Raw genomic sequence first — 23404 nt, forward strand, 5'->3', positions numbered from 1 at the left:
ATTGTAGGGCTATCTCTTCTTGTGCAAGAATCAAATCCCAACTTCCGGTCCTCTCCAACTAAGTATCTCAACAAGTTTACCAAACTCCTATTTACTACCTTTGTCTGTCCATCACTCTGTGGGTGAAAAGTAGAAGTGAATTTCAAAACTGCCTTCATCTTCTTCCAAAATGTTCTCTAAAAATAACCAACAAACTTAGTGTCCCTGTGTGAAACTATACTATTAGGTAATCCATGCAATCTCACCACTTCCTTGAAAAATAAGTCAGCTATATGCACTACATCTGATGTCTTCTTACAAGGTATGAAATGAGCCATCTTCGAGAACTATCCACCTCCACAAATATATAATCATTCCCTCTCTATGCCTTAGGCAATCCAAGTATGAAATCCATGCTTATGTCCTCCCAAGAACTTTCTAGAACTGTCAAAGGTTTATACAATCCCATATTCTGACTACTACCCTTTGCAACCTGATAAATTCTATAGTTTTGCACAAATTTCCTAACATCCTTATGAATCAGAGACCAAAAGTAATGTTCACTCACCAATGTCATTGTTTTGTCAATACCAAAGTGTCTGGCTAATCCTCCACTATGCTTCTCCTTTATCAAATTCTCCCTCATAAAACTCCTAGGTATACACAATTGAACTCCTCTAAATAACATTCCATCCTGAATGAAATAATCCAACCACTTACCTCTATCCATCATAACCGGTTCTCTACATGCTTACCAAGGTTCTGCAAAATCCGAGTCATCAACATACAAGGTCTTCAATTCCTCAAATCCTAACACTGTCACTCTCATTTTTGTTAATAAACTTCTTCTTCTACTCAATGCATGAGCAACTTTGCTTGACTTTCCACTCCTATTCTTTAACACAAAGGTGTAACTCTTCAAAAACTCTACCCATCTCATATGTCTCTGATTCAACTTGTTTTGATTGTTCAAATACTACAAAGCTTGATGATACGTATATAACACAAAATCCTTAGGTAACAAGTAATGTCTCCATTTCTTCAAGGCTTGAACTATGGCATAAAATTCCTGATCATACACTGAATATCTTCTTCTTGCACCATTCAACTTTTCACTGAAATAAGCTACTGCTCTTCCTTCCCGACTCAACACTACTGCAATTGTATTTCCACTTGCATCACAGTCTACTTGAAATACTTTGCTAAAATTCGGTAAAGCTAACACTAGTTGCTATGTCACCTTCTGCTTCAACAATTCAAAACTCTTATTTTCTCTAGTTGTCCATTTGAATTCCTTCCTATCTCCTCTCATTGTCTTAGTCATAAGGCTACAAACTGAACTAAAATTTCTGATAAAATTCCAATAGAAACTAGCCAATCAATGAAATGATCTAACCTCTCCAATGCTTGCCAGTGTAGGCCATTCAACAATTTCTCTTACCTTCTCGGGGTCCATCTTCAATCCATCCACAAATATAAAAAATCCCAAATAGACTAACTCTTCCTTCATGAAACTACACTTCTTAAGATTTATCAACAACTTCTCTTCTCTCAATCTCTGCAAAACTTGTCTCAAATGCAACAAATGCTCCTCCTTTGTCTTACTAAAAATTAGAATGTCATCCAAATACACAATAACAAACTTACCCAAGAACTTATTCAATACCTCATTCATCAATCTCATGAAAGTACTCAGTGCATTAGTCAACTCAAAAGGCATCAATGACCATTCGTACAATCCTTCATTTGTCTTGAATGTTCTCTTCTACTCATCTCTTTCTTTGATTCTGATCTGATGATATCCACTCTTCAAATATATCTTTGTGTAGTATTTGCCTCCACTCAAGTAGTCCATTATGTCATCCATCCTAGGCAAAGGAAACTGGTAGTTCATCGTGATCTTATTTATTGCTCAGGAATCGGTAAACATCCTCCATTCTTCTTAGGTGCTAACACAGTTGGTACTGCACAAGGAATCAAAATTTCTCTAATCAAACCTTTCCTCAACAATTCCTACACTTGTATATTGAACTCTTCATTTTCTGCTGGTGTCATCTTGTGTGCTGCTTTGTTAGACAAACTAGCTCTAGGAATCAGGTCCATGCAATGGTCGATACTTCTTATAGGCGGTAATCCATCAGGTACATTATTTGAAATGATGTCTTCATATTCTGTCAATAATTCCTTTATCTCCTCTGGTTGTTCTTCATGCTCCAGGTCCTTAGTTTTCTTAGGAACTAAGGAAAAACATACATTCTCATGTCTCATTCCATCCAGGAATTTCCTTCCATCAACTAAACAAATTCTGACATTCGTATAGAATTCACTTTTCAAGGGCCCCTCCAAGGGTAACAATATTTGTTTCATTCCATTTGCTACAATAGTGTATATGTTCTTTCTCCCATCATGTATTGCTTGTCTATCAAACTGCCAAGGTCTTCTAACAAGATGTGACAAATATCCATAGGCATGATATCACATAGAACCTCATCATGATAATTCCCAATTTTCAATTTCATCAAGCATTTCTCACTTACTAACAACTTATGATCCTCCTGAATCCATGCTATTTTGTAAGGCTTAGGGTGTCTCAATCTTTCCAACTTCAACTTATTCACCATCTCTTCTGAAACATGATTATCTGAACTACCACTATCAATAATAACTTTACAACACTTACTAGATACCTTACATTTGGTCTTGAACAAATTTCTCCTCTGCAAGGGCTCTTCATCCTCTCTGGTATGACACAAGGTTTTCCTCATCATCAATAGTTCTCCATCTTCTAGTTTGTTATTTGATCCATTAGGGTTTTCTTCTACCAATGACGTTCTTCCAGTGTTCTCTGCTTTCTTACATTAAAAAGCACGATGTCCTTCTCCTCCACATTTAAAGAAAGTTCCTCTAAACACCCTCTTATCTTGTCTTATGTCATCTTTCCATAACCCTCATTCTAGTAACCAAGTTCCCTTCTCCGATAGAAATTTCTATCATCCTTTCAGTATGAACTACCATCCCTGATAACTTCCTTGTCCTTGTTCTAATCTACTCGGGTTCCTCTTCCTCCAGAATATCCTCTTCCTCCTTGAAATCTTCCTCCAGAAAACCTTCCTCCTCTCCCTCTTTGCCTCTTCTCATGTCTTTGTTCAACTTCTCTTCTGCTTTCAAGGCATATTGGTAAGCTTCCTCAATGCTTTGCAACTCGATCAAACTGAGTTCATCTTGTATAGACATCCTCAACCCATTCAAATATCTTGCAACTTGTTCAATCTCATCATCGGTATGTCTAGATGTGATATTCAACTTGTAGAATGCTTCAGTATACTTCTTCACACTAGATTTCTTTTGCTTTAGGTTTTGTAATTTACAGAACAATTTTACTTGATAACCAACTATCATAAACTTTGATTTCAACTTGGTAACCATTCGATCCCATGATTTGATCTTCTCTTTGCAATTTCTTTGTCTATCAACCTACAAATTCTCCCACCAAAGAGATGCATGACCTTTCAACTTAGTACAAGCATACCTCACCTTCCTATCTTCTGCAGTGCCTTCAAAATCAAAATTTTTCCATCTCCATGATCCAGTCCAACAATTCATTTGAATCCAATCTGCCATCATAATCTGGTGGACTAAAATGTGGTCTGGTATTCGCTCTTGACAATGCTTTTACAAACTTTTCCTCATTTGGATCATTCATCTATGGATTTGCATCTTGTTCTTCAAGTGCTCCTTCTTCATCTTCACTCACATCTTCAATATGTCGACCTCTTCTCTGGGCTGTTTCAACAACTTCTAATCGGGCTGCAATTCCTTTCAACATTTCCATCATAGTAGGGTTTGCATTCCCATGCACTCCACCATTCTTATTTCCTCTTTGCGCCATCTTCACACCAGTCCTCTTCAGCTGCATGTCAGATCCTCACTCTACCACCCTACAATAAAATATTTAGGACAATGCAATCTTCGGAATGAAATATCACTTTGACACCACTTGGTGCAGTCACATTTAGGAGGGACCTCAAGGAGATCAATCTAGACCATGCAGCAGGAGTAAAACACAACGAAAACAAGACAAGATGATGGAGGCAATGCATAATTGAATGAATTACACCATGAAAACTAATTACAATCTATCGACAACATGAAAGCTACAAGATTCGACTCACTAGCCTAATACATACATGCTCTATCACAGTATCAGTCAACTCCAGACCTCTTAATCTTTAGATAGATCATCTATATTCCAATCACTACTCATTACATGTTGGATTACATTGATTTATATGATCTAGAGGGATCCATGTAGGCCCAAGAAGAATCAAATGTTGATGAACAAAATGAAACATGTAGAACCACCAGGTCGACCTCCGCGAATGAAAATCCTCCAAAAAATCCGAAGGAAGAAGTGTGGATTAGAAGGAAGGTTGGCCACACACCAAGGAACATTGAAAAAGATGAACTAGAGCTCTGCAAGCTATGGAAATGACCCACGAGATTCACCAATATTAAATAAGTTCAAGTGATTCTAGTGTTCTATGCCAGAAGACTATCTCGGAATCCAGAAGCGATAACTTGAGGGAAAAAAGATCCAAACGTCCCGCGAAATTGGGGTAAGGAAGACATGTTTGATATTGTCATGAATTTTTGCTGCTAGGATATGTTGTTTTCATTGATGTCAACATATTCCTGTGTATTTCTCTGCTGATTACTGATTGGGAGGATCTTATGATCTAGTTTTGTAGTGTTGGTTTGCTGATCACTGTTTTGCAGAGTTCGGTATATCCTCTAGTATATTCCGGTGTGAACAGATCTTGTGCTGAGTTTTTGGGATATTGTTGGAGATGGTCTTGTGTATCTTCATTTTAGATGGATCATGATTTGGTGCTTCACAAGTTATCTTTCTTCATGACAGTTGCTGATTGGTTGTGTTCTTAAGCTTTCAAATGTTGATCGATGAAGATTTGAAAAGTAGTGCTAGTGCAATAGTTCCAGATGATTCTAACGTACTTGATGATGTTTCCTAATCATTTCCTATTTGTTTTGGTGATCCGCATTGATCGTTGTGTGATTTTTTGGTGGTTTTCATCAACCGGTATTGATTTGCATGTTATGCGGTGTTTTTGGTGGTGTAGCGTGTTGCGATTGATCTTGGCGTGATTTCTGATGGAGTTGTGTGTTTGGGAATTTGATTTAGGACCATGCTATGCTATGTAAATCATTGTATTGGTCCGGTGCATGATCTTTGTATCATGTGATGTAATTTTATAATTATGAGTTGAGGGTTAGGGTTTAGTTGACCTTGTTATCAAGGTTGATGAATTGTATATATAGGTGATATAGTCATGTAATTTAGGTGTCGATATTGTGTCTGCATTATGAGAGAGAGGTGTATATGCAACCAAGTGATTTATCCTTCGATGTTGAGTTTGAGGAGAGATTTTTGTTGCAAGGAAGACATTTGTGCTTAACCAGGACTATAATTAGCATTTGGAGATGCTATTCTTTCAGTTCATTTCTTCCAGATTGTAGTCTGAATCTTGTTGTAAGTCAGTGAGACTTCCTTGAGGGTTGTAGCCTTTTGGGCCATTATATTTGAGTAGTGAGATCTAGGCAGTGTACATTCCTCAATGTAATATTTTCACATACTACTGCAGAGTACCATCTTATTGTGGGTAGGTTCCCACCATGGTTTTTCCCTTAACCGGGTTTTCCATGTCAAAATCTTGGTGTTGCGTGTTGTGCTTTCAATTTACCTATCTATCTTATTGTTGTAGTTTATCAGATCTATTTTTGGTGGTTAAGTTTGTTATTCTAGTGAAGACTGATTCAACCCCTCTCTTAGTCTTCGTTCTTGATTGCTTTTAACAAGATAATCATGTTCACAAGAAAAATCCAGCTCTGCCAGATCCAATGAGAAAATGCAGAAAGAAATGTTGAAACTGCAAAACAGAAAGAAATGTTTTGATGCAAGATTGCCAAGAACCAGGGATGCTCTTACATCAGAGGGTCATGATTAGGAGGGACCTCAAGGAGATCAATATGGACCATGCAGTATGAGTAAAACAAAATGTAAACAAGACAAGATGATGGAGGAAATGCATAATTGAATGAATTATACCATGAAAACTGATTATAATCTGCTAGCAACATGCAGGCTACAAGATTTGTCTCATTGGCATGATACATACATGCTCAATCATAGTATCGATCAACTCCAGACCTCTTAATCTCTTGATAGATATTTTATATTTCTATCACTACTCATTACATGATGGATTACATTGATTTATATGATCTAGAGGGATTCGCATTGACCCAAGAGGAATCAAATGCTAATGACCAAAATGAAATGTGTAATACCACTAGGTTGACCTTCGCCAATGAAAATCCTCCAAAAAATCCAAAGGAAGAAGTGCAGATCAGACAGAAGGTTGGCTACACGCTAAGGAACATTGGAAACAACGAACTGGAGCTCCACAAGTTATGGAAAGGATCCACAAGATTCACCAATAGCAAATAGGTCCAAACGATTCTGGTGTTCTAAGCCAAAAAACTGTCTTGAAATCCGAAAGCAATAACTTACCAAAAAAAGATCCAAATGTCCCATCGACTTGACATAAGGAAGATAATCACGTTCACAAGAAAAATCAAGCTCTGCTAGATCTAGTGAGCAAATACAAGAAAATTCAGAAAGAAATGCTGAAACTGCAAAATAGATAGAAATGTTTTTGGTTGTTGCAAGATTGCCAAGAATCGGGGATGCTCATGCATCAAGTAGGTAGAAAATGGTCCTTAATCATCTTCACGATGTTAAATTTTTGCTTAATACAAAATAATTTAATCAAACTATAATTATATGGTGAATTTTCATAAAGTGGACAATACTATGAATACAGTTATTGTCAGGATCCCCAAAGATACTGAGAGGGGGGGGGGTGTGAATCAATATCTAACCGGTATATCAAATTACTTGATTTAAAACATGAAAAGCATATTAAAATTGAGTACCAGTAAACCAGAAATAATGCAATAAATAAGAACAATAACAATAACATGAGAAGCACACCATAACATAGTATTTTAACGAGGAAACCCAGTGTGGGAAAAACCTCAGTGGGATTTTTGACCCACAATATTCTCTTACTGGCCAATAAGGGAATATTACTCTTTACAATAGGGGCCTACACATGCAGGAAGGCCAAGTGCCTAGAGCTCACTGCTCAATTAAAAAAAGAAGTCTCACTGACTTACAAAAATGGATTATACTAATCCAATATCTTGTACTGCTTCAGATTAGCATCTGCTATGCCAGATTCAGTACCGGTTTAAGCTCTGCTACAAAATAAACCCTTAACCAATAATTCACATATTAGGTCTGCTAATACTTTTCCATACTTCGCATCCTATCTCTTGTCTCTTTCAAAATGATCTTCAATGATCTCATACATATATGAGTCATATTACAATCTGCCATGTCGCCTTACAAAATATTTTACAATTAATTACAAAATATATTAATACAAAATTGTTGTCGGCTAGGATGCTGGTATTCTTCCTTTTCGTTGTCAATGTTCTGTGTGCCAATGTCGGTGCCTGTGTCTTCCTTCCAGTATCACATGATTGCAAGGTTGCCATCAATGACAATACCTTCAATCACCTACAATTTCTCATTGGAGTGTGCATTTGCCAACAATCTCTCCCTTTGGCATTGATGGCAACACTCTTGAGGAAAATTCAAGAGTGCATCTGAAAATAGAAGTCCAAAAAAACTTTGCCAAAAAAAACTATATGTCCAAAAATTTGTGCTCCCCCTAAGTAGATAATCTCTACTTCCTTCTGACCATTTTTCTCATCGCACTACTCCCCCATTGACATCAATGACAAAGGTTGTCATTCGTTGTCAGTGGAGTCCTGCCTGGATACTTGTAACCGGTGGGTTACAATCTGAAATATATCTATCAAAATCAAATTTATACCATTACTAAATGTTTTGTTGTCCTTTATTGCCTCTCGTATTCTTTGCACTGTATCAGTGAGTATGTGCATTTTCTCTTCCGGTGTCTTTAGTCTGGGAACCAGAGCCTCAGATATTTCTTTTCTTAAAGAAATGAGGTATTCTAGTCTTGGACCAGGTCTGCATTTCAAGTCCTTTGCTTTATCCTTTATTTTCTGTTTGTCATTTTCTAACTTCTTGATTTTCTGTTCTTGCTCTGCAATCTTCTTTTCTATCTCCAAAAATGAATCCGATGATCCTATCAGATTGTCAACAATATTGTTAATCTTGTCTTGTGCTTTGTTGATTTCCTTGTCAAGGTCTTCTGTTAAGATATTTGTCTTACAAGTGTCCCTGTACAGTTTCTTGAAGTCAAAAATTATTTCTCCAAGTTCCGGTAATAGGGTATCCATTTTCTCCTTGTTCTTCTTCACAATTTCCTCAAAGAATTTCTCTTTTTCTTTAATCATTCTTTCCTTAAATGTATCCTCATTTATTTGATCAACAGTCAATATGTTGCCCGTGATGAACTTAGACAATGTGTCTAGTTGACCTAAAGAATCCTTATTATCAACAAGGCACTTTGGTGCTATCAATTTAAGAATTGGAATTGTATCGTCAATAACCTTATAGGCTTGTGCATTACATTCTGTGATCTTCTTTATTGAATCCAACAAGACCTTTGTTATATTTGTAGGTCTGAATTTTGCCATAGATGTACCAGATGTTTGTCCAATAGTCTTTACAATAGCCATGCTACCGGTTGTGGTAATCACCTTACTTGATTCAACCTCTGGTAGGTCAGTCTGTGTTTGCATTTCTGCAAACCAAGGTTTTTGCTTTTCAGTTTGGGCCGGTGGCACTATCTCTATCTGAACCTGTGCTTCAGCTTGTACCTGTTTCAGTTTCTCTATCTGTATCTCAGAGGGTTTCTCTGAGCTTTCAACTACCAGTTTCTTAGATGTAGTCTCAGTTTGTACCTCTGAACTCTCTTTTGTTAGTTCTTCAGATGGTTTTTCAGTTGTTTCTACCGGTTTCTCAGTGGTATCTATAGCTAGTGACTCAATAGTCACATATTCCTCCTTATCTTCAGTGGTTTATCTGTCAACCACAACATTTACTTCCTGGGTGTCTACATTCACAGTATACAAAATTTCAGACTCAAGATTTGTATCCTCTAGTGGAGTCTTCATACTCTCTATGGTCGGTTGACTGCCAGTAGTATCTACCGGTGGAGTATTTGAAAGAGGTGGGGGCACATTGTCAGTTATTTCAAGGCTTGGAGGTCCACCTACCTTACTTTTCCCCTTATCTTTGTCCTTTTGATATACTTTAATAGTTTTTGGTCTGAGTAATTCTTCCTATTTTTCTTTTTCCACAAAGAATATATCCCATGCATTTGTTGTTTCCTCAAAGACTTCCTTTACTCTACTTGCAATCAGTGCTACATGCTGGTGAGCAGTAGAGAATATTGTCCGGTTTGCTTCACTGATTAGTTTATCAATTTCATTAGTTGAGTTGACTGGATGTACTGCAAGTAGTTTTTCAATCTTAATTTTCTTGTCCATCTCAATGATGGCTAACCTTCTAGCTTCAAGTCTCCTATACAGATCATTTGGAATTTCATCAACAACTTGCATCAAAAATTTCTTGTATATATCTAAGTGTAAAATTACACTATTCTCTATGCTTTCCTTATCATCAGCTAATAGTGTATTGTATATTTTGTTGATGTTCTTCGGCTTATTTGTAATTTTGCTAAGAAGCTTGTCTATTGGAGCAATATCTTGTTTTACCTTCTTCTTCTTAGAAGTCATTTTCTTTGCTGGGGGCCTTACTTCCTGTTGTTTTTGTTTGGTTCTTTTTGGTGTAGGAGAGGGTACCAGTGTGGGTTTTCTTTTCCTTTCTACCCTTTTAAATATTGTCGGTATATCACTCTCAGAAGAAGTTCCAACCAGTGAAAGATGAGTTTCTGGTTGAGGTGCTTCCAACTCACTTTCACTTATACCAGTTTGTCTCAAAACATCTTCCTTGATTGCTTTAGCCTGTCGGGTTCCTTTCCTTACAGTTGCTTCAACCTTCTTAACCCTTTTCCTTGATTGAATTCCACTTCTTATTGTTTTAGCATTTCCAAAAACTTCCTTAGTAGGTTCATTGGGTGCTTCAAGGAGGGCTTTTGCATAAGTTTCAATGATATTATCATCTTTCTTGATCACAAAACAAATTTCCTTCTGATATTTACCCACAATAGCTTGTGATAGTCTTACTCTAGTTTTCATTCGAGTCTTCAATGCTTGAAAATGTTCATTTAGGTTTTTCTCTCGGTTTTCTCCCATATTGTTCAATAGACCCAACAATTGTTTTCCTACCAGAATGTCAAAACCAAAATCTCTTGCACCAATACTGGGTACTTGTTTTGTTATGTGTAGCATCAGACAAACAAGCAAATTTCCAAATTTGAATGTTCCTTTCTTATCTCTTTTAATCTTTCCTAGATTGTCTATCAACTCATCTTTGAGCCATTCACATATATCTATCCTTGCATTATCATTAACCATATCATAGGCACTTTTGATACATAGGCTAGAAACTGAGTTCAACCTATTTGCATGAGTAGCCTTATAACCTAAGATCATACTGATAAAGTTGACATTTATGTCTTTTACCCTTAAAGACCTTTTATCAAATGTTGCACCGGTTAGGTTTATCACTATGTCATTTGAGACCTTCTTTGTTTTGTCATGTCTGTTACCAGTGGAAGGTAACCCTGTTACAACTTTTACCGCTTCTTTCGTGATTTTATGGATTGAATCCAACCAGAAAAATTCACCATGTACTCTTCTTAACACAATCCTTATGATATCCTTGGGAAAATCTGGGATACTAAGAATTTCAGTAAAACCTAGGGTTTCCACTATTTTGTGTTCCAACTTGACATTTTCAGACTCATCACAAATCACAGTCTTATACATATTCTTAATCTCATCATCACCTAGTTCCTCAATATGACAATGTATATACATCCTAGGGTCTTCAACATATACTACTCCCTTAGAAATTTGAGAGAATGCACCTATGCTATCATCTTTCTTTGCAATTTCAGGAACCAGTTGGAATACGGGTCTGGGGTGCTTAACAACTTCAACAACAGTAGGGTTTGCAATAAATTCAGGAGTGGATGAAGATGCCATAGCTATAAATACCTCAATTTTCCTTAAGGATGAATGCTTTGATGGATTGCTTCACTTCTTCTCTTAGAATGCCTTCGCTCAGGAATTTTCGCGCTCTCGGAGATTTGAATGCTCGGTGAATGAAAATGGAGCCAAAACATTTACTTTATAATGTTATTTTCTCCAACTACCACATTTAATGCTCGCTGGTTAAGTCACAACTTAACTCATCTGCCAGTATAGAAGTAATTTCAACTTCTCACCATCAACCGAGGGAATAATAGCATGTTTTTCATTTTTTTGCTAAACCCCCAAAGGATTTTTCTTCAGTTAGATGAAGAGTCTCCTACCAGTGGAGTGTTACTCTGTTCTACCAGTGGAGGAGTATTCCCATCAACATTCTGATCTGACTTTCTGCTCCATTATTTTGAGAATTCTTTCTTTACCTCTTCAACCTTTTCTTTACCTTTCAAACTAGGACCTTTGGTATTTGCCGGTGATGCCTTACTTGTACAAAATTTTGTAGTATGTCCAATCTTTTTATAGGCATAACAAGTCACATTGTTCTTCTGAATAGCTTTCCCATATCCTATGCCGGTATGTGTTCTGCATTGATTAGATAAGTGTCCAAATCTTCCACAAATATAACATCTTACATTCATTTTGCAATTTTTTGAATTATGACCAACTTTGTTGCATTTAGAACATTGACCGGTGGGTGTATTAGTATTCTGATGATTTCTAGATCTACATTGATTTTCTCTATGACCATACTTGTTACAGTTAAAGCATTTGCCATTAAATTTGTAAGCAGTAGGTTGTCTTACCGGTTTTCTATGATCATGATTGTTTGTAGTACAGAAGCTTTCACCAACTTCAAAGCCAAGGCCATTTGTATCACCATTAGGTTTCTGATTCTTTAGTATGTCACCAAGTTCTTCTGAATTTTTCTTGAATTTCTCCTTGTGTTGATTTGTAGCAGTCAGTTCATTCTCCAAGATTCCTTTCTGTCTTATGAGTTCAGTTCTTTCATTTTGTGTGTGCATTAGATCTGTCTTCAACATATCATTTTCATGACTGAGTCTTGTGTTTTCATTTCTAGCATCATTTAGTCTTCTAACCAAGTCTTCTTCATTCTTCTTTCTATCTTCAATTTCTTTACATAATCTCATAGTCATATCCTGCATCCCATTCTTCGTTGTATTGATTTCTTGTCTTAGCTTGTTTACCAAATCATTAAGAGTTTCCTTTTCATTTTCCTCATTCTGCATCTTTGCACAAAGTTCTCTCCTCTTGTTCCTTGCAATAGTAAAATTCTCTTGAAGTGCTTGAATAATATCCTGAGCAGCCTTCAGATCATCCTCAAGTTTGATATTCTTCACTTTTTCTGCATCGTAGTCTGTAAGAGTTGTTTCCAATTGCTTTCTCAAGTCTTCCATCTCTACCAGTGACAAGATCTTCCTCAAGTTGTTAGGCTTTTGAAAATAGAGGACCACGCTCTGATACCAATTGTTAGGATTCCCAAAGATACTGAGAGGAGGGGGTGAATCAGTATCTAACCGGTATATCAAATTACTTGATTTAAAATATGAAAAGCATATTAAAACTAAGTACCGATAAACCAGAAATAATGCAGTAAATAAGAACAATAACAACAACATGAGAAGCACACCATAACACAATATTTTAACGACAAAACCCGGTGTGGGAAAAACCTCGGTGGGATTTGTGACCCACAATATTCGCTTACTAGCCAATAAGGGAATATTACTCTTTACAATAGGGGCTTGCACATGCAGGAAGGCCAAGTGCCTAGAGCTCACTGCTTAATTACAAAATAAGTCTCACTGACTTACAAAAATGGATTATACTAATCTAATGTCTTGTATTGCTTCAGATTAGCATCTACTATGCCAGATTCAGTACCGGTTTAAGCTCTGCTACAACATAAACCCTTAACCAATAATTCTCATATTAGGTCTGCTAATACTTTTCCATACTTCGCATCCTATCTCTTGTCTCTTTCAAAATGATCTTCAATGATCTCATACATATATGAGTCATATTACAATATGCCATGTTGGCTTACAAAAGATTTTAAAATTAATAACAAAATATATTAATACAAAATTGTTGTTGGCCAGGATGTCGATATTCTTCCTTTTCGTTGTTGGTAATCTATGTGCTAGTGTAGAGTCTGCCGGTGTTGGTGCCTGTGTCTGCCTGCCGGTATCACATGATTGCAAGGTTGCCATCAATGACAATACCTTCAATCACCTACAATTTCTCATTGGAGTGTGCATTGCCAACAATTATTTAAATAGAGATTATTACACTAACATATATGAAAGAGATCTCAAAGCATTAGATGAGTTAGATAATATTGTTCATGAAGATGTTTATCTTATGGGTGAAAGTTGAGCACAAATATTTTAAGAGAATTGTGCAACAAAGACATCATTCCTAAGAAACAATGTCATCCATGTCCTATTCCAAGTAAATTCTTTGATGAAATAAAATGATACTAAATTAATTTGACAACATAATGGAAAAAACAATTTGTTCATAAAGATGATATTTTTATTAAGTGAAAGTTGAGCAAACACATTTTAAGAGAATTGTGTCACAAAGATGCCATTACTGAGAGGCAATGCCATCCATGTCCTATTTCAAATAAATTCTTACATAAAATCTTATAGTACTCTAATTAATACTTATTTTATTATTAATTTAAAAAATACAAATATTAGGCCCATTCATGAGCAGTCTAAGGTTAATCTTAGTGTAGAGAGGGACAAGATTGATGTTTAGACAAAATTGGAGCAAGGGTGGATAAAAATTAACTTTGATAGAGCTTCCAAGGGTAATCCGGGTATCTCAGGTGCAAGGTGTGTTGCGTGTAATGAGGAAGGTGTTGGTTCTCAAATCAACAGATTGGAAAATTCTATGAGTATGCCTTTCTCAATGATCAAATCTTCCAATTGATTTTGCTAACTAATAGAGTGAACCTTTTGAGGTTGCTAACTCCCTCACTTCAGGCTCTATGGAACCTAGGCAGGTGTACCTACTCACCAATTGATTCCCTTGGTGCTTTTTATAGTAGATCTGCATATTATACTTTCTACCTCTATTGTTTATCTTAAAGTGGCACATGTCTTTGGGATAAATTATCTTACTGTTCTGATTTCCGAGCTATCCTTCCTTCTAACTTTTACTTATATCTCCTACAAACACAAAAATGAAACTGAAAAAGCATGGATAAGTGATTTGAATTGAAATTTTTATGTAATTAGACTAGTGCCTTATTTCTTTCAATAGAGTCATTCACTTGCAAACCCTACATATAACTCTGAAATACAATTTTTAAATTTTCCATTGGATGGATCTGTCAACTACCCAACCTCCAATGCTATATAATTACAGTATAATATTTTTTACAGTTAGTCTAATTGAATTTAACTTTCCTTGTGAAAGACCAATTAGACAAAACACAACAGGCAAAACGTTTCTCAGATGTATCCTGATGCTCCAACTTTGTAACAACATACAATTTCTTCACACAGTGATTTAGAGTAGTAATTATCAACCACACACAATTATAACAGAGGACTGATTTGAAAATGAAAGACTCCACAACATAATTTGAAAATAGAAGAACTGGATCTTGTATTGCTTGAAAATATGTATTACAACTGTGATAATACCCTTACGTTATCATATATTACAAAATATGATATTATATCTCCTAAAATCTCCTATTCTCCCCTTATTCTCTTTTAATGTTTTACATATAAATATCCTATATTAGGGTTACGTCCCTTCACTTCATCCGTCATGTCTTCTAGTTTGGCACCTTTTTGCTTCGTCGCTACTCGAAACTGTCTTTCTTTTTCGGTAGAGGTTATACCGATAAGTAATTACCATCTTAATCTTTCTCTTCGGGTTACATATGCCAAATGCATCTTGGATAGTACTTATCGAGATTGTTTTCACAGTTGGCATACCAAAAAACTGTATGCTCGACTTCACAAGTTATCTTGATGAATATTTTCACCTTTGATTTTGTCTTTCGTTGCAACTTATTCCAATAGAGGTATCCAGTTGAGAGTGTGATGTCGGAGTAGTTGTTCCAATGTCATTACATATACTCGCTTTTGGAATAGGTTGTACTATCAGATTATAGATAATCCATTATTCTGATTTTATTAGTTATACTGATAGGGGTATCATCTTCATTTTCCTTTATTGCCATAGGTTTTGCCGATGTCAATTCATTGGTCATAAGTGCATAATCAGGATAGTTCCCCTGATACCATTCTATTTATTCATTGTCGGGATAGTTTTAGTAATCAAAATCTTGTTGATGTGCTATTCTGCCTTCATAAGTTATTCTAATATGCTTGCATAATGCTTTTTTGATACATTCTCTTTTATTTTCCTTTGTCAGGATAACTCGAATCATTTGGTTAACCTTCTGGACTTACCCCGTTCTTGTATACTATTTCGACAAGACTTGTATTGGCATGATGTATCCTGAAATGTGTGTGTCGGGATAGCTTACTCTGTCGACATTACAAAATACTGCTTCTCTGCCTTTGGTGGTTGTTCTGATAAGCGTCTCAAATAGCACATTCAGTACAACTATACCGATGTAATGCTATCGGGATATCAGGATCACAAAGAATTGTTGTTTCACCTTTATTAGTTATTTCGACGGGCAATCAAGACTTCATGTTTGACATTTCTATCTTGATGTCCATGTTCAACACTAATTTATTGAATAGGGTTAGCTATCCCGATATTGATATCTAACATTGATTTATCAGATTGGAATAGCTATTCCGATATATACACGAAATTTTGATTGGTGAAGGTTATTCTACTGATCTTTCTTAGGTTTGCCAGGGATTATTCACATAGGATTTATTGTATAATGGAGATAGTATGTGGGATTTTATACTAGGTAAAAGAAAACTTATGTAGCTTCAACCTTTCACCATTTTAAATACAAAAGCTTGGTGATCATGTCAGGGGTATTGTTATGAAATTTAGGGTTTGAATAGTGGCTCTGTCTAGGGATGTATGCCCCCCGTGGGCATAGCAAGAATCCAACTATCTCTGGTCTAAGCAGACCATGTGCCAATCACATCTCATTTGCAAATTACATTAAGACTACATCTGGTGGCCCTAGGCCCCCAAAAATTGAACATTGATTTTTTCCTGGATCAAATACCTGGTTTTCATCTAGTACTAGCATGCCAGGCTAGTACATACAATTGTGCAATCTAATTCCATCATAGAGCCTATCAGTTGTCATCTTTCCATGTTTGCCATATATGTTATAATGTCTTTTGTTGTCATCTCCATATTCCATCATAGAATCATGGTAAGGATCTTTTGAGCTATTTTCTTTTCCTTTCTTCATCACAAGATACCTCAAACTTTGATAAACTATCATACCCTCATGTTTATGAAAATATACCTTTTGGAATTGTCCCCGATTTACATATTTTTCACTACCGGTCCCTATCTTTCGGACATGTTGCACATTATCTGTCTGACCATGGTTTTCACCTTTTATTCTATCTTTAGGTGAAATTATTTTAGGAGTATCATCATTAGGATTTTAAGATTAATTATTTTCCTCCTCTAGTATTGCTTCACAATACACCTTATTATTGCCATAAAAATTTTGGAAGTCATTTTTGGATGGAGTTACCTCTATGTGATGATCATATTGCATACCCTTGTGTGATGTACCTTCTTCCTGAAACTTTTTTTCCTATGTGGGTTTTTTATCACATGATTTCATCATATTATCACCCATGTATAATCCATACTGTCTGAAATTTTTTCCTTTTCATACAACGGATTTGGGAACACATAGAGGTCTTTATCAGGTATACTATGGTAGTATATCATTTCATCATCACTATCTGTATCATTACGAAATTTAGGGTTCCAACATAAGGCAAAATCCTATTCAAGGGTCCTCAACACTTACAGAATGGAACGAATAATGAAGTGGAAGTGCAAGTAGCACAGCTTGTGATAGAGCTGGCCAAGAATTTGAAGGCCCCAAAGGTTCATTTAGAAGGGGATTCACAAGTTATTGTTGATGCGATTGCTAAGGGGTCCTCACCATGTTGGCAAATCAGTAAGTTGATATCTATCATATGCTTAAAATTACGTACCTTTCAAGATTCTCGAATTTTGATTATTAAAGGAGGAAGAAATGGGGTGGCAGATTACTTGTCCAACATGGCGTGTGAGCTGGACCATTATGTAACCAAGTGGTGGGGGAATGTAGATGAAGAGGTACATTGGGCTACTTGGGTGGCCCTCAATGGTTGGATTGGATTTTTTCAGAGAAGATGTTGAAGTACTAGAATTTGTAACAATTGAACTATGCGAACACTGACTTGCCAAGGAAGTGGCATTTATGGAGAGATTTGTGAAAACTGTCCATTGGCATGTTTCCTTCCTAGCACAAGTACAAGCTTTTAATGCAGGCTCCTTTTTAACTCGTTGGGAAGCATGTGAACATTCCTATCGGGCTTGAAAGGCGGGGCTCTAAGAATAGGGCATTGATGGCTTTAAATGACCATTATTCCATTTGTTGTGTTTTGGTTTTCATCTTCTCTGTTTCATTTGAGAGTATTCTATGTCGAGTTTTGCAGTTGGACTAGGTAGCCATGGAAGCTAATTTCACATTGAAGACTAAAAAGCAACTTTGTCCATTCCTTGGGTACGTTCTCGGAGAGGAGATTGAACAATATGTTTTTGTATAGAGATGAGAGACTGGTAGAATGCATCAAGAGGTTGATGTGTGAGAATATTGGGGTGGTGGAGCATCGGTACATGATAAACATGGATGCATATTCCCTTATTGTGGCATGGGGTTTAGAATTGGAGCACTCGTTGGAGCTGGTTAAAAAGGTGGTGGAAGCCTTTATCCTAGAGGACTACAATTTGGGGTTAGAAACCGTGTATGAATGGGCCGTTCCTGGCAAGGGATTTGATCTTTGCGAAGGAATTTTGAGTTTCCACCAAATCTCAGGACATATATACATACCTTTCTTAAGGTGGTTAGATTATCAGCCAAGAGATAACTTCAGGGAAGAGACTTGAATTAGGTGGGAGGTGTTAAAAATCTTTGTTGATTTGATGGAGGTGGAGGAGGAGCTACAATGAGCCATTGAGGAGGCCCAAGCAATGGAAGAGGGAGCAAATGATGATGCGGAAAGCCGAACGAGGAAGAGGAGACGCACAAACCCTTGCTCTTCATTTGGGTAGTTCGTTTCCTGGATTTTTTCACTGTGTTTCTAGTTCGAGGGGTTAATCCTTGATTTTGGTCTTTGAATTTCTAGGCTTTAAGTAGTTTGTATTATTTAGACTTCTTAATTTGGCAATTGTAACAAGCCATTTTTGAGTGTTCGAACTGTACTTTACATTGCGGTTTGCATAGATGGGTTAGTGGTTTTGTAAAACAGGATGGTTTGGAGGGTGTTTAGTAAAATTTTTGGATGGTGTTTTGGTATTTAATGGACAGTCAAGCATGTAAACTTTTCTTAATTTAATAAAAATAATACTTTTACCGATCAGAAAAAAATACAAATATTAGTGTAATTTCATATCTATACTAACAGTTGTTTACTAAATGCCTCTGCAAGTGAACATAATTGAAGCGAGCGCATGCGTTCATCCATTTTGTGAAGTGTAGAAGTCTAGGTAGCATACGAGTAGATCATCTTGTGTATGGTGGCTCAATGGATGCAGGCAATAATGAAGTAGAATTAAGCCACTTAAAAGAAAATGCAAAGAAATAGTCTGTAGATGAAGTTAGAATGAATTAATTTATTCTTCAATAAAAATTGAACCCATTTCTGACAGAAGCTACAAATCTTATTGAAAATGGACTCCGTGAAGCCAAATTGAGCGGAACAAATGGGTATATCAAGAAACTGAAAACTCTTTAAACAATAATGGCAACTGCTATATTATATTCATGGTGTAGAACAAAAAGCTTGCATGATATCAGAGCAAATTCATTCCATTATATGATAAGCAGACCATTTATTTAGTATTATTATGGACTGCACATGATCTATAAAACTTCCCTCCATATATATATATATATATGAACCATGCTGCTGTGCAGGTACAGAATTCAGTTATCTGTGGATTGGCATTAGTCGAATTTGTGCAAGAGAGCCGAATAAACTGAGTCACTACGCATGGCACAGGAAAAATCAGTCCACTAACTTGTGGAAGTGGTGGTTCACATTCAGAAGAAATATCGCCTCTGGGTGGTTCAGATTCAGCAGAAATATCGCCTCTGGGTGGTTCAGATTGAGCAGAAATATCACCTCCTGTACAGCCATTATATGCACCATATGATACAGAATTTAGTACTAATTCATAAATATGATAGCATTCACAACACACAAAAATTTGAAAAACCTAGAATGCAGAATTGTTAGAGTTGAATAATTACCTGTGGCCAGGGATTGTATTGACGTGTCTAGCACAGTATTGAAATTATACACATCGTTTAATGGGCGACCTTCAAAGGAAATGTCGGAATTTTTCCTGTGTTTATCATCATCTTGATCTTCAATGAAAACACGCATTAATGTCCCACTGTAACCACGAATGCAGTTTGAGAATTTGAGGGTGATGATGGGAATGGCTGTAATTTGGGTTATATAGTGAAAAAGTTTATTGTAGATGGTATGGTGGGGAAGAAAAGACAGAGCTCACACTTGCAGTGTGAGTGGTATAAAGTTTGGAAGGCCAATTACATGGGTCCTGACAATAGTAATCCCATAAACACACAGAACCTCAAAGTAAAGTCTTACGGAAGTGATAGGATCTTTAATATATTCTATGTCATTGTAAGAGGTAGTTCTAATCTTATTCGATTACCCTTGAGGCTAATTAAAGTACAAACAATCAAGCTCAAACTAAGCTAGCCGGTAAATCAGAAGAGTTGGGCATAATAAACTCCATGAATGTGAAAGAAAGATATAATTGGCATCTGCCAAATTAATTTGATATAGTGTTTAGAATTTATGTTCTTGAAGTGTCGACTGTCTTGAAATTACATAAATTTAAAGTCTATTGTGGGTCAATCCTGCATTTTAGGGTCAATAGGGGACAATGAGGATATAATCTGTATGAATTTTTTTCCCCTCGATTAAGAGTAGATTCTTGCAATTTGATTTGTTCTATTTCATGCTATTTGTTCAAGTGTGAGTAATGGTGATAGTAATAAACACCTAAATAATGTTGCTAGATTGTGAGACTCAAGCTCTTTTTAATTAACTCCCTTGAAAGATTGGATTTATAGCCTTAGGAAACTGTTTGTAGAAACAAACAAACATACAAAGGCCTAGATGTGGATTTTAATACAAGTGCCAATTATTTTTAATGCTTTGAATTCAAATATTCCTAGGAATGCTCCTTGTAATTTCTTAGGATGATCACATGATCTATGATGTGAATCAAAGTTCAAACGAATGTCTTTAAATACCAACAGTTAACAAATAGTCACACACATATGCACCAAGTTAGTTCCCAACAATCAGTAGGAAAAGGTAGGAGTATTTTGAAATTTAGAATTTTGAGTTTTAGGTCAATTCCATGACATGCAAGATTAGTCTAGGTCATCACGAGATTGAACCAAGATGAGGAATGTCAAATCTCAAGGCAAGGATCAAGTGCATCAAAATGTGGATTGATATATTGGCTAATTTGTGGCAATAAGTGCAATGGGGTAGTGATAAGTTCAAAAGTACATAGAAATGTGTGAAAATGTGTATAAATAAGTATGAATATGGATTGGAAGAAGCCAAATTGAGAACAAGAATGTGACACAATTTATTATGTAATCATATGGAGATATTCAATCAAAACAAGCCTAGACTAAACTAGAATTAGTGAGGATATGACAATTGCACGATTATATTTTCTACCTACTTTGAGGTGCATAAGAATTTTGAAGTGTTTGTACATTTCAAATCATATCAACACTCATATCCATGCATGAAAAGTAAATATGAAGACATAAATGAATAAGGGGTTGGTGTAAATTAATAGATTCAATGTGATCTCTTCATGTGTTCCTCCTCACTGCAATGCACATTTCATAGGAACTTACAACATTGAGAAAATATGCTTCTTCCATACAAATGAAATACAAGATTTGAGATTGTTATAACTATCTAGGAAAATTAAAGAAAGGTAAAATTAGAGATCAAAATTATTCATGCATGAAAATTGGTGTCATGATTCATCTAAGTGTATTGACGAGTCACTTGTGTAGCATTATTAGCTCAAATCTCAATGTTGGACTATTAATTCAATGATATAGACAAGCCCCTCAAATAAGTTGCATACAAAGTGCACGAGGAATCGAAGGACAAGAAAAAATTATAAAAACTAAATCCAAACATATATGTATCTAAGTTATATTCTATTGGGAAAATGTCTCTTGTATTCCAAATTACCCTGTAGTTTATATTTATTCATTACTTTTTCTTCACATGTGGAGTGGAGTTTCACTTAAAACCTGTGGCATTCTTCACCACATGTCGACATCTTGGAAATTATTGTGTAAGATGTTATATGAGCATCTTGTGTCATTGTGATGTGTAAAAGCATTGTAAGAACTAGGTTACTTATTATAGATTATTATGAGATGTAAAAGCATGTAAGGGATTAAATTGGAACCTTGATCAGTATTATAAAATTCTTGGATGTTATGAAGCACCCTTTTCAAGGATAGTTAGGATAAATTAGAGTGCCTCATTTTGTGTGGTCTAAAACAGCCTAGAAGACCAAAGACTAAGGGCACATTCAAATTTGGGCCACATATTTTAGGTGCCATACTTCATTTGACATTAAATATAATTTTCAAAAATATTAGATAGTATCTAGTTTGGCCTTTATATATTTGTGGTCTTGGAGGTATTGTTCTTGAATTAAAATTGAACTAAAATGTATTAAACCGGGAGAGGGCCCCAACCCAAGTAGAAAACAAGACCTACAAAGAGGAACCCTTTGTAGCAAGAGAGGCATTTGACTGGAGCACTCAACTAGTCGAAACAAGAATCTCAAGGCCTTGAAAGGCTTACACTTTCAAAACAAAAGAGTTTAGGAAATCACCTTGAACAATAATCCCAAAAAAAGCCTTGCACCAGTTGAACAGTCAAAGAAGCAAAAAAACAACTAGCGAGTTTTGAAAGACATCCCACAACCTTTTGCTTGAAGGACCACCATGAATAGAGACTTGCTCAACCATTAGTGTAGACCATGAGGATATGGAGACTTCCGTGAATCTTATGATTACAAATAACCAATTTCACCAGTATAAACAAATGATAGAATACCAAGGAATTGGATTTGAACCAAAAAAAAACACCAAAGGTTTTGAAAGGCATTCATAAACATTTTACCGAAGAAATCTTGCACACAACAGAACCACCTCCTTAAGTACTCTTATAAAAGTGTCTAACAGCCACAACAACCCTGTCAAACAAAAGCTTCAGGACCACTTTAATAGGCCCTTCGTCCACAAGGTAGTGGTCACTGTTCATCCCAAAATAACTACCAAAAGAAACTGGTAACCTAACTAGAGAACACGACCACCCCTGCATACACAGACATCAAAACCCCCTCCATAGGCCCATAGACAGTTGTATACAGAGCATCGTTGAAAGCCTTCACAATGCCAATAGCAACAACACCAATGGAAACAAAAAGAAAGTCCACATCTACACAGGTGCCATACGCCTCTGGAACACAAACGGTCAGAGGAATCTACACACTCCTACCAAAGAAAAAATCACAAGCAACCCAGAAGGAGATAGAACAGGGTACAATACAAATCCCCAGTCAAAAACCTCAATCTCCCCCAGACCAGGGGAATGAGAAGAACCAAGTGCTGATAAAGAAAGACCCCAAGATAGTCACTGAAGCAAACAATCTCTGATGGGAGTCCCCTATAGAGAGTATTGAGGCTCACACTCCAGACAAAACCCTTCCATAGTCTTATGTCAGCAATCAACAGAACAGTCAAAAAAATGCACCGAAACAAAGAACCCAAAAAAACTGGGTGGAACAACTCTATCTTGAGAAGCACCCTAAGATACAAAAATCCGCATACCACAAGAGAAAACCTCCACACAGGCCCAACAACAGTGACCGTGGCCTCTCCAACACTCAAAACTGTAGGAGAGGAGGAACACCCAGG

The sequence above is a fragment of the Cryptomeria japonica genome, chromosome 6 (assembly GCF_030272615.1).
Source record: "Cryptomeria japonica chromosome 6, Sugi_1.0, whole genome shotgun sequence".
Taxonomy (NCBI): Eukaryota; Viridiplantae; Streptophyta; class Pinopsida; order Cupressales; family Cupressaceae; genus Cryptomeria; species Cryptomeria japonica.